We start from the raw sequence: 15577 nt of genomic DNA, 5'->3' as shown, positions 1-15577 counted from the left end.
AAATTAATAAAATCAGAGATGAACAAGGTAACATCACAACAGATTCCAGAGAAATTCAAAAAATTATAGGGACATACTATAATAGCATATACTCCACAAAGTATGAAAATCTGAAAGAAATGGATGATTTCCTTGATCTATATGACCTACCTAAATTAAATCAAAATGAGATTAATCACTTAAATAGACCTATAACAAACATGGAGATCCGAGCAGTTATCAATAATCTCCCAACTAAAAAAAGCCCAGGCCCGGATGGATTCACTGCTGAATTTTACCAGACTTTTAAGGAAGAGCTAACACCTATGCTTTTCCAGGAAATAGAAAAAGAAGGAATTCTACCAAACTCCTTCTATGAGGCCAGCATCACCCTGATACCAAAACCAGGCAAAGATAGAACAAAAAAAGAAAATTACAGACCAATCTCCCTCATGAACATAGATGCAAAAATTCTCAACAAAATATTGGCAAACAGAATACAAGAGTATATCAAAAAGATCATTCACCCTGACCAAGTAGGCTTTATCCCCGAGATGCAGGGATGGTTCAACATACGCAAATCTATAAATGTAATACATTACATAAATGGGTTGAAGGACAAAAATCACATGATCATCTCATTAGATGCAGAGAAAGCATTTGACAAAATCCAACATCCCTTCATGATAAAAGTCCTACAGAGACTGGGAATAGAAGGAACATATCTCAATATAATAAAGGCTATTTATGACAAGCCTACAGCCAACATATTACTAAATGGGGAAAAACTGGAAGGTTTTCCACTAAAATCAGGAACAAGACAAGGGTGTCCACTGTCTCCACTTCTATTTAATATAGTTTTGGAAGTCTTAGCCATAGCAATAAGGCAAGAGACACACATAAAAGGGATACAAATTGGAAAGGAAGAAATCAAGTTATCATTATTTGCAGATGACATGATTCTATACATAAAGGACCCTAAAGACTCTACTAGCAGCTGTTAGAGCTGATCAAAACCTACAGCAAGGTAGCAGGATACAAAATAAATACACAGAAATCAGTAGCCTTCGTATATGCTAACAACAAACACACAGAGGATGAAATCAGAGAATCACTCCCATTCACAATTGCATCAAAAAAAATAAAATACCTTGGAATAAACCTAACCAAGGAAGTAAAGAATCTATACAATGAGAACTTTAAAACACTCAAGCAAGAAATTGCAGAAGACACTAGAAAGTGGAGAAACATCCCTTGTTCCTGGCTTGGAAGAATCAATATCGTGAAAATGGCAATCTTACCAAAAGCAATCTACACATTTAATGCAATCCCTATCAAAATTCCAAAGGCTTTCTTCATGGAAATAGAAAAAACAATCCAAAAATTCATTTGGAATCACAAAAAACCTCGAATATCTAAAATAATACTGAGCAACAAAAAAGAGGCTGGTGGTATCACCATACCTGATTTTAACCTATACTACAGAGCCATAGTAACAAAAACAGCATGGTACTGGCACAAAAACAGACATGTAGATCAGTGGAACAGAATAGAGGACCCAGATGTAAGCCCAAGTAGCTATAGCCACCTGATATTTGATAAAAATGCCAAAAATACTCATTGGAGAAGAGACACCCTCTTCAGCAAATGGTGTTTTGAAAACTGGATAAATATCTGCAGAAGGATGAAAATAGATTCTTCTCTCTCGCCATGCACAAGAATTAAGTCCAAATGGATTAAAGACCTTAACATCAGACCGGAAACTTTGAAACTGCTAGAGGAAAAAGTAGGGGAAACCCTTCAACATATTGGTCTTGGCAAAGACTTTCTGAATACAACCCCAATTGCTCAGGCAATAAAACCACAGATTAACCACTGGGACCTAATGAAATTACAAAGATTTTGCACCGCAAAGGACACAGTGAAAAAAGCAAAGAGGCAACCTACAGAATGGGAAAAAATCTTCGCCAGCTATATATCTGATAGAGGATTAATATCTAGGATATACAAAGAACTCAAAAAGTTAACTAATAAGGAATCAAATAAGCCAATCAAAAAATGGGCTAAGGAGCTAAATAGAGAGTTCTCAAAGGAAGAAATACGAATGGCATATAAGCACCTAAAAAAATGTTCTACGTCACTAGTCATCAGGGAAATGCAGATTAAAACTACATTGAGATTCCATCTCACTCCTGTCAGATTGGCCACCATCATGAAAACAAATGATCATAAATGTTGGCGGGGATGTGGAAAAAAAGGAACCCTTCTGCACTGCTGGTGGGAATGCAATCTGGTCCAGCCATTGTGGAAAACAGTGTGGAGGTTCCTAAAGCAGCTAGAGATTGATCTACCATATGACCCAGCTATAGCACTCCTAGGCATATATCCAAAGGACTCATCTCATTTCCTTAGAAGTACATGCTCAACCATGTTTATTGCTGCTCAATTTATAATAGCTGGGAAATGGAACCAGCCTAGATGTCCCTCAACAGATGAGTGGATAATGAAGATGTGGTACATTTATACAATGGAGTTCTACTCAGCGGTAAAGAAAAATGAAGTTATGAAATTTGCAGAAAAATGGATGGACCTGGAAAGTATTATACTAAGTCAGGTAACCCAGGCCCAGAAAGCCAAGCGCCACATGTTCTCTCTCATATGGGGATCCTAGCTACAGATGACTGGGCTTCTGCGTGAGAATGAAAATACTTAGTAGCAGAGGCCAGTAAGTTGAAAAGGAGACATAAAGCGTGGAGAAAGGAAGGGAGGAGAATACTTAATAGGTTGATATTGTATATATGTAATTACAATGTTTGTAATGGGGAGGTAATATGATTGAGAATGGAATTTCAAATGGGAAAGTGTGGGGGTGGGGAGGGAGGGAATTACCATGGGATATATTTTATAATCATGGAAAATGTTAATAAAAATTAAAAAAAAAAAGAGTATCAGAATAGAGGTTCTAAGGTCTCTTACATATAGAATCATGTCATCTGTGAATAGCACTAACTTGACTTCTTCCTTTCCAAATTGTATACCCTTTATTTCTTTCTCTTGTCTTATTGCTTGAGCTAGGACTTCCAGTACTATATTAAAGAGCAGAGGTGAGAGTGGACACCCTTATCTTGTTCCTGATCACAATGCTAATTCCTCCAGTCTCTTTCCATTAAGTATTATCTGGGCTTTAGGAGCTTTGTATATAGCCTTTATTGTGTTAAGATATATGTATATATTTTTGCATCCTGGATTATTTAATGACTGGATTTTCTAGTTAGCTGAGTATTATTAGATGTATCACTCAACCTGATGTTATATAACTTCAGGATAGGAACTTAATGTGCTAGGTGTGGCTCTCACGACTCTCAGAGTATCTACAAAAGTTACCCTAGGTGTTGGGTTTGCCTGCTATGAGAGTATTCAAGTAGGCTGAGTGGCACCAAATACAGATAGTTTCTAAAATTTAACTAAACAATGTACACTTTCAAGGAAAAACAGCTCAGGGTATTTATCCAAGAGTAGGTATTATGACAACCAGATCCTCACCCACTCCCTTAATCCTGACAGCAAGGAGGTTAAGATTTCTGGTCTGTTGAAGGTTCCAAATCGGCTTGTGACCCTTCCCTGGTGTAATCCCAGTTACCTCTGCTCCTGCTTGGGTCCTGCTGTCAGTTCAAATAGGTGTAGCTGGGTCCCTGGACTACTGCTCTGTTCACTGGAGTTGAGCACTGGCAGTGGGGGAGGGGAGGCTGTTGATGCTGCTCTAGTTCTCTTGCTGTTCCACGTGTTCTTCTACCTTGTGATCTGCTCCTCCATTGTTCACTGCTGTTCTCCCTTCATGCCTTCATGTTTCTTGAGTTTGTGGAGAGCTCTGCTGCTGTTTCAATTTCCTATACACCCTCATTTTTTAGTAAAAGTGTGTATTGTGCTGGGTTTTTTTTTTTTTTTTTTTTTTTTTTTTTTTGGTTTTTCCCTCCTCGGCTGCTGTGGTGTGGTACCTACACTGCTATCTTAGCTGGAAGTATGGTGTTAAGATATAAACTAACCATGCCGATTCTCTCCAGTGTGAAGTGATGTTGTATTTTGTCAAAGGGCTTTCCTGCATCTATTGAAATGATCATGTGGTTTTTCTGTTTAGCTTTGTTTATGTAGTGTATTACACTGACAGATTTCCATATGTTGAACCACCCCTGTGTTCCTGGGATGAACCCAATTGATCAAGGTGGACAATGGATTTGATGTGTTGTTGAATTTGGTTTGTGAGGATTTTGTTCAGGATCTTTGCATCTATGTTCATCAGGGAAATAGGCCTATAGTTTTATTTTCTTATGGCATCTCTGCCTGCTTTTGGTATTAGGGTGATAGTAGCTTCATAGAAGGAGTTGGGGAGCTTTCCTTGATCTCCAATTGTGTGGCATAGTTTGAGAAAGACTGGTTTCAGTTCTTCTATGAAGGTTTGCTAGAATTCATCTGAGAAGCCATCTGGTCCTGGACTCTTCTTTTTGGGGAGTTTTTTTTTTTTAATCACCTTTTCAATTTTGATGGGTGTGATAGGTTTGTTTAGAAGATTAATCTGCTTTGAGTTTAGCTTTGGTAGATGTGTCTAGGAATTTATCCATTTCCTCTATATTTTCTAATTTTTTAGAGTAGAGGTTTTGGAAGTAAGACCTGATGATTCTTCCAATTTCACTTATGTCTGCTGTGATCTCTCCTTTTTCATTTCTGATTTTGTTAATTAGAAGCACCTCTTTTTTTGCTTGATCAAATTGACCAGGGGTTTGTCAATCTTGTTTATTTTTCCAAAGAACCAACTTTTTGTTTCTTCAATTTTCTTGTTTTCTTAGTTTCCAATTCATTAATTTCTGCTCTGCTCTTAATTATCTCTTTCCATCTGGAATTTTTTGGGTTGGATTTTTCTTGCTTTTCTGGTGCCTTTAGGTGTATGATTAAGTTATTGATTTGGGATTTCTCTGTCTTTCTTTTTTTAATGTTTTCAATATATTTAATTTTAATAATTGCATTTTTATAACTGATTACATTTTTATCATCCTTTTCAAACGGTTTGCGTATCATACAATGGCATTCAGAGGACCATTTTCATTACTAAAGTGACCACATATTCATAATATCTGCCATTTATCCAACTGTCCATTCATTCATGCATGCATTCACTGAATGTATTTATTGTGACAGTCAATCTTCATTGTCAGCTTAACTGCTTGTGGCACCACGCAGGAAACACATGGCTGGGCATGTCTGTGAGGGAAGACCCAACCTGAATGTGGACAGCATATCCCATGGGCTGTGATCCCAGACTGAGCAAGTGCTGCCTCAATGGTGATCATCTTCTCTTTGACCATCATCATGAGCTGGATCTGCTCCTCATCACTCATAGTGGTCTCACTCGCCATGTAGCCAACATCTTCTCCTTTTGATGTCTGCCTCATTATTCCTTTTTGGTTATTTTGGAAGTTCTGCCAGAAATACTTATTTTTCTTCTTCCAATCTCCTTTTCCTACACAGCCGTCTTCAGAGTTTGATTTATGGAGATGGTGCCTCTCATATCAGTGAACTAGCAACTCCAAGTTAAGTTCCCACTGTTGGTAAATCAGTGCAGGAAGCAGAAAAAAAAAAGTACATAATGATGAAAAGAATACAGCACCACAAAGACCACCTAAGTCAACAGGGGAGTCATGTGGTCAGCAGGAGAAAAGAGCCAGGCTGGGGTGTGGGGAGACAGACAGGAGTATGGAGCTGCTGCAGCTGGGGGCTGTCAGCCGGCCAAGTGACACGACCATCTCACCAGATTGTCCAAGGCTCAAGAAGTCAGAAATCTGCATTATTTTTTAACAGGTCCATTTTAAAATATATTTTTCTTTATTTAAGAGAGACAAACAGAGGCAATGGGTATGATAGGGCCTCTAGCCACTGCAAACAAATGAACTTCAGACGTATGTGCCATCTTGTGCATCTTTGGGTAGGTACTGGGAAATTGAACTCGGGTCCTTGGGCTTTGAAACAGACAAGGATTAAAAGCTGAGCCATCTCTCCAGCCCCAACAGCTCCATTTTTAAAAGTCCTGTCAAATAGTTTAGTATTTTAGGAATGGACTCAAGTTAATCAACATGTGTCTGCCTCACATTGCACCTTGAACCCCTCTCTGTCTTTCTTATGAAGGCATTTAGTGCTCTGAGTTTTCCCCTGAGGACCGCCTTCATTGTATCACATTAGCTTTGGTATGATGTGTTATCATTGTCGTTCATTTCTAGAAATTTTTCCATTTCATTTTTTATTTTGCCCACTACCCATTTATTGTTTAAAAGTGTGATTTTCAGTTTCCAGGAGCCAGTGGGATTTTTGGTGGGTGTTTCATTGTTAATTTTTAGCAATATAGCATTGTGATATGATATGCAGGGGATTATGTCAATCTTCCTAAATATATGGAGGCAGGCTTTGTGACCCAGTATATGATCTATTTTAGAGAAGGTTCCGTGTGCTGCTGAGAAGAATGTGTAGTCTATGGATTTGGGGTTGAATGTTCTATAGATGTCCATTAGGTCTAAATGCTCTATGGTTTTGTTGAGCTCTCTCACTTCCCTGTTGAGTTTCTGTTTGGATGATCTATCTATTGCTGATAATGATGTATTGAAGTCCCCAACTATGATGGTGTTGGTGGTTATTTCTGTTTTATTGTTGACTAGGTTTTGTTTTATGAATTGTGCTGCACCAAAGATTGATGATTGTAATATCCTCTTGCTGGATGGTTCCCTTGAGCAGTAATAAGTGGCCTTCTATGTCTTTTTTGATTATTTTTGGTTTGAAGTCTATTTTATCCGATATTAGTATAGTTACACTTGCTTGGAATATTATTTTCCACCCTTGCACCTTGAGGAGGTGTCAGTCTTTAGTGGTGAGGTGGGTTTCTTGAAGACAACAGATTGAGGGGTCTAATTTTCTGATCCATCCTGATAGTTTGTGTCTCTTTATGAGTGAATTAAGGCCTTTGATATTTAGGGTAATGACTGTGAGATTTTATTTGATCCCTGCCATATTATGTTGGTTTATGTGGTTTGGTGTTTTCATGGACTTTGAAGTTTTTTGTGCCTTCTCTGAGTTAGATTATTGTGATCTGCTTCTTGTAGGTACTTGAGGTTGATTATTTGATTCTTCTGTGTGGAGAATTTCCTGAAATATTCTGTAGGTTTGGGTTTGTGTTCATATAGTTGTACAGTTGAGTTTTGTCATGGAAGGTTTCGCAAAAAATAATACATTTTATTTATTTGAGAGAGAGAAAGAGAGAGAGAGAGAGATACAGAAATAGGTAGAGAGAGAGAATGGGAGTGCTAGGGTCTCCAGCCACTGCAAAGGAACTCCAGATGAGTGTGCCCCCTTAGGCATCTGCCTTACATGGCTCCTGGGGAGTTGAACCTGGGTCCTTTGGCTTTGCAGGCAAGCCAAACCACTAAACCATCTCTCCAGCCCCTTGGCCCAGCTTTTTTAAAAAAATATTTCATTTATTTATAAGAGTGAGATAGAGAAAGAAAGAGATAGATAGATGAGGAGTCAAACCTGAGTCCCTAGGCTTTGTAGGCAAGTGCCTTAACTGCTAAGCAATCTCTCTAGCCCTTTATTGATATTTTAATGTAAGTTCTGTTGAATATCTTAAAGTGATCTTTCAAAGGGGTGTTTACTTTTATTATTTATTTTTGCTTTTTTGAGGTAGAGTCTCACTCTAGCTCAGGCTGACCTGGAATTCACTTTGTAGTCTCAGGGTGTCCTTGAACTCATGGCGATCTTCCTACCTCTGCCTCCCAACTGTTGGGATTAAAGGCATGCACTACCACACCCGGCTACTTTTATTTTTGAGACAGAGATTCACTCTAGTCCAGGCTGACCTGTAACTCACTCTGTAGGCCAGGCTTGCCTCAAATTCTCAGTGACTCTACTCCAGCCTCTCAAGTGCTAGAATTAAAGATGTGAGCTACCACACCCAGCTACTTTAATTAAAAAAAGATACATTTTATTTAAGAGAGAGGCAGGTAGAAAGAGAATGAGCACCACCACTGCTAACAAACTCCAGAGGCATGTATCACTTTGTGCATTAGGCTTTAGGTGGGTATTGGGGAATTGGACCACAGGCCTTCAGGCTTTGCAACTAAATGCCTTTGCCTGCTGAACATTCTTTACAGCCCTACCTTGATTTTTTTTTTTTTTTTTTTTTTTTGCCTTTTTCAGGATAGAGTCTCACTGTAGCCCAGGCTGACCTGGAACTTACTCTATAGCTCCAGAGTGACTTCTAACTCATTGTGATCCTCTTACCTCAGTTACCCAAGTGCTGAGATTAAAGATGTGTATAGGATTTTAAAAAAGGAATATGTGTGTGTGTGTGTGTGTGTGTGTGTGTGTGTGTGTGTGTGTGTGTGTGTTTGGTGGGGAGATTCAAAGTAAGGTCTCACTTTGGCCCAGGCTGACCTGGATCTCACTACGTAGTCTCAGAGTGGCCTTGAACTCACAGCTATCCTCCTACCTCTGCCTCCAAGTGCTGGGATTAAAATTGTGTGCCACCGCACCTGGCAAAGATATTTTTATTTGTTTATCAATTAGAGAGAGAAAATGGACACACCATGGCCTCTTGCTGCTACAAATAAACTCCAGACTCATATGCCCCTTTGTGTATCTGACTTTATGTGGGTACTAGGGAATTGAACCTGGTCCATCAGGCTTTATAAGCTAGAGCCTTAAACCCCTGAGCCACCTTCCAAGCACTTGCTTTGCTTTTTAAAAATATTCTCACTAACAATTGTGAGGTAATTTTCTAGAAAACACCCCAGAAGATGAAATATTTGGCAAGATCTCAAATATAAAGCAACTACTCTTTTTTTTGAAAAAGAAGTTTTCTTTCTTTCGAGGTTGGATCTTGATTTAGCCCAGGATGACCTGAATTTCACTATGTAGACTCAAGGTAGCCTCAAACTCATAGAGATCCTTCTATCTCAGCCTCCCAACTGCTAGGATTAAAGGCATGCACCACCACACCTAGGGTAAGAGACTTGTTTTGTGTGTGGGGGAAAAAAGTCTTATCTAATTCTTAGATATCAGAATATCAGAGGAGAGACCAACTAGAGGTGCTAATATAGAGAAGAAGGAAATGAGGGCTTAGTGTTTTGGGCATAAGTGAGTGATAACAAAATTCATGGAAGCACTGGGCTAGTGGTTTAGTGGATAACACATCTGTCTACAGTAAAATTCATGGAGATAAAGGACAATGGGAAGAAGTCTAGAGATCAATCGCAAGATTGTATGTAGACAGCTTAAGAGAGAGTCACTTGAAGTATGAATAGCAAGTCATTTTATGAACCGTGAGAATAAAGAATATATACTTTTCCCCCTTATGTTATTGACAGCTTCCATAATTATAGAGAATAAACCATGATAATTCTCCCCTCACTTTCTCTTTGCAAATCCACTCTCCACTATATCCCCTCCCCTTCTCAATTAGTCTCTCTTTTATTTTGATGTCATTTTCTTTTCCTCCCATTATGAGACTCTTTTGTAGGTAGTGCCAGGCACTGTGAGGTCATGGATATCCATACCATTTTGTTTCTGGAAGAGTCCATTCTAAGCAGTGCTACCCTTCCCTTGGCTGTTATATTCTGCCCACCACTTCTTCCACAATGGACCCTGAGCCTTGGAAGGTGTGATAGAGATATTTCAGTGTTGATAACCCCTCTGTCACTTCTTCTCACCATTATGGTGCCTTCTGAGTCATCTCAAGGTCACCACTATCTGAAAAGAGAAGCTTCTCTAACCAAAAGTATGAGTAGCACTAATATATGGGTATGAACATTAAGAAAAGTTATTACTGGACTGTTTTGTGAGAATAACACATGCATTTAGCCAGACAACAGCAGGTGTTACACCCCTACGTCTCATGACCCCCTTCCCATCATAGGTTTTCAGTATTAGGCATGTATTCCCTCTTGTGGAGTACCTCTAGTCCAATTAGAGAGCAGTTGGTTTCCCCCATAAGACATGCCACTACTGTATCCCTTGGCTCACTTGGTCTGCCTGGTCAAACTTAAGGCTTGGAGAATCCACTATTGTTAATCTCCACTGATGACGTCTCTCTCTGTCATGCAGCATAGTTTTTTCCATCCTTCTGTCAGCTGGTCTACATGGAGGAGGTTTTCAGCTCAGCTCCAGCAAGATTTCTCAGTAACTTTGCAGCTTGACTGTCAAGAAAATGTATCATTATCAATTCATTAATTTAACTACCTATTCAGTGAGTAAGAACAATTCTCAGCTGAGCAGAAATGCTTTATGTAGTATACATCCTCTAGCATGCCTGACCTCTTAGCTATTATCAAATCCAAGACACATGTACATACTTAAAACATGTTTTCCGGGCGTGGTGGCACATGCCTTTAATTCTAGCACTTGAGAGGTGGAGGTAGGAGGATCCCTGTGAGTTCAAGGCTACCTTGAGACTACAGAGTGAATTCCTGGTCAGCCTAGGCTACAGGAAGACCTCACCTTGAAAAACCAAAAACAAAGAAAAAACACCATTATCATCATCAACAACAACAACAAAAAAACATGCACTTCTCCCTAATCAGAACAACTAGGGAGCTCTTCTGGATATCTTCTAAACCACAAGTGTAGAGTGACTGAGGTTACAGGAACTAGAAAAGGCATGAAGATGAGTAGAAAAAGAAAATAATCTTAAATATTCTTTAGTTTTTCAGACCATTGGCAAATAAGGTATTATGGAGCTGTGAAACAAATATGGGGAAATACAGGTAATAATCACTACCTTGAGACAGTGGATTAGGCAACAGAAATAGAAGGCCAGGCTTAATAAGGACATGACTCAGGTAGACAGAGGAGGGGACATTTCAGCAAATCAAATAGAACAAAGGGTGTGGAATAATGGTGATGAAGACAATCTTGGGCTCTTAAAATATAAGCTAAGGCCACGAAAGATATTTATTTTATTTGAAGTCAAGCAAATTTAAGCATGCTAGCCCAAACAGGGACAAAGGACACAGAATAAAGGAGAAAAACATAGAACAAGCTGTAATAGAGCTGTAATAAGATACATCTGCTCAAAAAGTTGCAACCTCAAAAGTGCAACTAAGCATTTGGATCAATGAAAAATAGTATTAAGGGGCTGAGGATAGAGCTCAGTGGTGAAGTCCTTGTTTAACATGTGCTAAGGCCATAGGTTCCATCCCCAGCATCACAAAAGTATTAAAATAAATACCTAAAAAATATCAAAGATAGCCGGGCGTGGTGGTGCACGCCTTTAATCCCAGCATTTGGGAAGCAGAGGTAAGAGGATCACTGTGAGTTCGAGGCCACCCTGAGACAAAATTCCAGGTCAGCCTGGACCAGAGTGAGACCGTACCTCGAAAAACCAAAATAAATGGATAAATAAAAATCAATGATAATTAATTCCTTGCCTCAAACTTTTGGAAGGTAAGGAACTGTCCCCTGAAAATTTGAAATCACAATGTTGATTTATGTGGTGTGTGAGCTAAGTTCACAGTGTAGGTATCTTTGCAAAAACAATAATCATGCTTATTTTGTTTTGTATTTCTTTTTCTTTGAGACTGCAAAAACAATAAACTTTTTTTTTTTTTTCCAGGTAGGGTCTCACTCTAGACCAGACTGACCTGGAATTTACCATGTAGTCTCAGGGTATCCTCAAACTCTTGGCAATCCTCCCACCTCTGCCTCTTGAGCGCTGGAATTAAAGGCATGCACCACCAGGTTTGTTTTGTTGTGCTTTCTAATTCTTTTTACTTGGCACAAGGTCCTAGGGGCTAGCTTAAAACTCTCTCCTCCACCTCACCTCCCAAATTATCTCTCAAAACAGAAAGATCCAGAGGTTAAAGATACATGAGGGTATAAAGCATGCCATTTTACTAATTGGGTAGCATGTCTTCTCTGGGGCAATAGAATTGTTCGAGTCTTGACTGGATTATTGACTACAACAACATTGTCTGTCAAGAATCAATCATGACACACAGATTCATAAATGATTTATTTATACCAGCAAAAGTATCACCATAATAAACTTATCAATGGCTGAATATGGGCACACTGGCATATAAAAACCATATTATAAAAAAGCAACAGGAGAACTTATCAAACACAGTAGAACAATGGGGGTGTAATAACCTTACTAGTAATCCATAAAAAGCACACCTAACAATGTGAGGATAACAGCCTTACCAACCTATTTCCAGACTACCAGGTGCATGTGGAAAGGGCCCAGAATGGAGCCCAATCCTGACCACACTCTTGACACGGCCTACTTGAACTGCCATTCATCTACCCATCAGCTCAACTAGCTCTGTATCTCCCTTCCCCTGCTAAAATATTTTTATATAACTTAGCCAGAAAAAATGCATCATGTTTAAGAATTGGTTGGTTGAGGCAGATCCTAAATCTTTTGTGTGTGGGAGTACAGTGTGTGTGCATGTGTGTACGAATGTGGGTGTAAATGTGTGAGTGCATGTAGAGGGCAAAGGACAACCCTGTCTGTCTCTTTTGAGACAACATCTCTCAGTTGGCCTACTGGTCTCTACTGGGTCATCACACTGTAGGGATCCACCTGTTTGCATCTTCCCAGCCCTGGGATTTCAAGTATGTGACACCATACTTGGCATTTAATGGGTTCAAGGGATTAAACTCAGGTCTTCAGGATTGTGAGGCAAACATTTACCAACTGAACCATCAGCCTAACCTCAGATCCTGAATATTTTACATTTTAAAATGGAGCCCAATGTGATGATATATACCTGTAATCACAGTGCTCAGGAAGTAGGAGGATTGCAAATTCAAGACCAGCCTGGGCTATACAACTGTCTCTTAAAAAAAATTATCAGTAAGCAGAGCGAGAAAGAGAGGGAGACAGAGAGACACAGAGGAGAAAAGGAAAGGGAGAATAAAAGAGAGAAGAGAAGGGAGATATTGAGAGAATGGGAAAGTCAGGTCTTTTTGCAAGTGACTCCAGGTGCATACATCACTCTGTGCATCTGGCTTTACATGGGTACCAGGGAATTGAACCCCAACCAGCAGGTTTTGAAGTTGCTTTAACCACTGAACCAATCCTCCCCAGTCCTCAAAAACTGTATTTAAAATGTGTTTACATAATATTCTATCTACTTGACTCTCCAAAAAGAAGATGGAAGGGCCTGCATTGTCCCCTACGGAACTGATGTGAAGATATTAGAAGGTGTATAATTAAAGGCAGCCTGATAAAACAGCACAAATGGGAATTGCTTGCAGTAAGGTTCCAAGCTGCTTGCCTAAGTTGTGTAGTCTGTCTTGTCCCTTCCAATAAGCCTTTTAGCCTGTTGTTTACTGTCCATGAAAATAAAATAATCACCCTTCTTGCAGGAAGGTGTCAAAGTTCATTGAATACCCATTGGTTAGTATCAGTGATGAGCAGCAAGGGCCACAAATTTGGGATTGTTACTTGATGCCACATGCATCAAGTGAAGAGGCTTTTCACATACACCATTGTAGAAGTGATAGAAAGACTAATCCTTGCTCTTTGTGGCTTGCTCTTTTTTTGTTTCCTTTTCTTTTCTTTTCTTTTCTTTTCTTTCTTTTTTTTTTTTTTTTGAGGTAGGGTCTCACTATAGCCCAGGCTGACCTGGAATTCACTATGTAGTCGGAGGCTGGCCTCAAACTCATGGTGATCCCCCACCTCTGCCTCCCAAGTTCTGGGATTAAAGGCATGTGCTACCACGCTTGGCTTTGTCTCTTTTCACTTTCTTTCAAGAATTTTATTAGGAACATACATATGCAGTGACATTTAATTTTTCCTTTTGTGTGTGTGCATGAGATTCCAGGAAATTCTCTCAACTCCACCTCCCATCTGGCTATCAGTGTGTTGGAATTAAAAAAGCCTCAAGTGGCCTGGACTCCAAGGATCAGATTTGGATATTCAGGTTTAAGTAGATAGATAGATAGGTAGATAGAGACACTATCTCAACAAACAAACAAACACAAAAGAATCCTCAGGGCTGGAGAGATGATTTAGTGGTTAAGGTATTTGCCTGGGAAGCCAAAGGACCCAGGTTCAATTCCCCAGGACCCATGTAAGCCAGATGCACAAGGTAGTGCATGTGTCTGGAGTTTGTTTATATGGCTGAAAGCCCTGGTGCTCCCATTATCCCTCTCTCTCTCTCAAATAAATAAAATAAAGAAAATAATTTTTTTTTTAAAGGCAGGTCTTGCTGTCCTTAAAATTAAAAAAAAAAAAAAAAAGTGGGTGTGGTGGTGCACACCTTTAATCCCAGCACTTGGGAGGCAGAGATAGGAAGATTGCTGTGAATTCTGAGAATATATAGTGAATTCCAGATCAGTATGAGCTACAGTGAGACCTTGTCTTGAAAAGCCAAAACAAACAAGTAAATAAAACAAAATAATTTTTAAAAAGAGACAAAGAATGAAGGTAGATATGAGGTAAGAATTCGTTTTCTTGAGCCAGAGTATGGAAACAACTGGGGGCATTTGCCCACCACTACTTTGCCAACAGATGCACATTATTCTTTCTGGTTTTTTTTTATTAACAACTTCCATAATTATTGATAATTAACCATGATAATTCCCTCCCCCTCACTTTCCCCTTCACAGTTTCACTCTCCATTATATCCTCTCCCCCTCTCAATCAGTCTTTCTTTTATTTTCATGTCATCTTTTCCTCCTAATATACTGGTCTTGTGTAGGTAGTGCTAGGCACTGCGAGGTCATGGGTATCCAGGCCATTTTGTATCTGGAAGAGTGCATTGTAAGGAGTCCGACCCTTCCTTTGGCTCTTACATTCTTCCTGCCACCTCTCCCCACCTTTTTGTTGTTGTTATTTGTTTTTTGTTTTTTTCTGAGGTAGGGTGTCACTCTAGCTCAGGCTGATCTGGAATTCACTGTGTAGTCTCAGAGTAGCCTTGAAATCATGGGAATCCTCTTACCTCTACCTCTAAAGTGCTAGGATTAAAGGCATGCACCACCATGCCTGGCCCTCTTTTTTTGACTTCTTGAGGTAGGGTCTCACTCAAGCCCAGGCTGACCTGAAACTTGCTCCAGTTCCAAGCTGGCTTCAAACTCAGTGATCTTCCTACCTTCTCACCTCTGCCTCCCAAGTACTGGGATTAAAGGCATGCACCACCATGCCAGGCCCTTCCTTTTTATTTTCTTCTATTTTGTTTTATTTACTTTGGGAGAGAGAGAGAGAGAGAGGGAGAGAGAGAGAGAGGGAGAGAGGGAGAGAGAGAGAGAGGGAGAAAGAAAGAGAATGGACATGCCAGGGTCTCCCTCTGGGAGAGCTTAATTCCCTTAACTTTCAGAAGAGCCTATAATCTACGAATCTGATTCTTTTTTTTTTTTTTGCTGGAAGACAATGTTAAAGAAAAGTATGAAAAAGAAAAATAGCTTCCATCTGATGGAGGAAAGAGAAATAGATAGAGGGTTTTTGCCAACACTCAATAGGCTGTCAGGGTCCAGGCAGAGGATGGCTGGCCTTCAGTCAATACCGACGAGTGGCCTCTACCAAGAGGCTTCAGTTGCCAGTTTGTTGTGTCTGGTTCCA

Source organism: Jaculus jaculus, chromosome 8 (genome assembly GCF_020740685.1).
Source record: "Jaculus jaculus isolate mJacJac1 chromosome 8, mJacJac1.mat.Y.cur, whole genome shotgun sequence".
In the NCBI taxonomy this organism is placed as follows: Eukaryota; Metazoa; Chordata; class Mammalia; order Rodentia; family Dipodidae; genus Jaculus; species Jaculus jaculus.
This window is presented reverse-complemented; position numbering follows the sequence as displayed.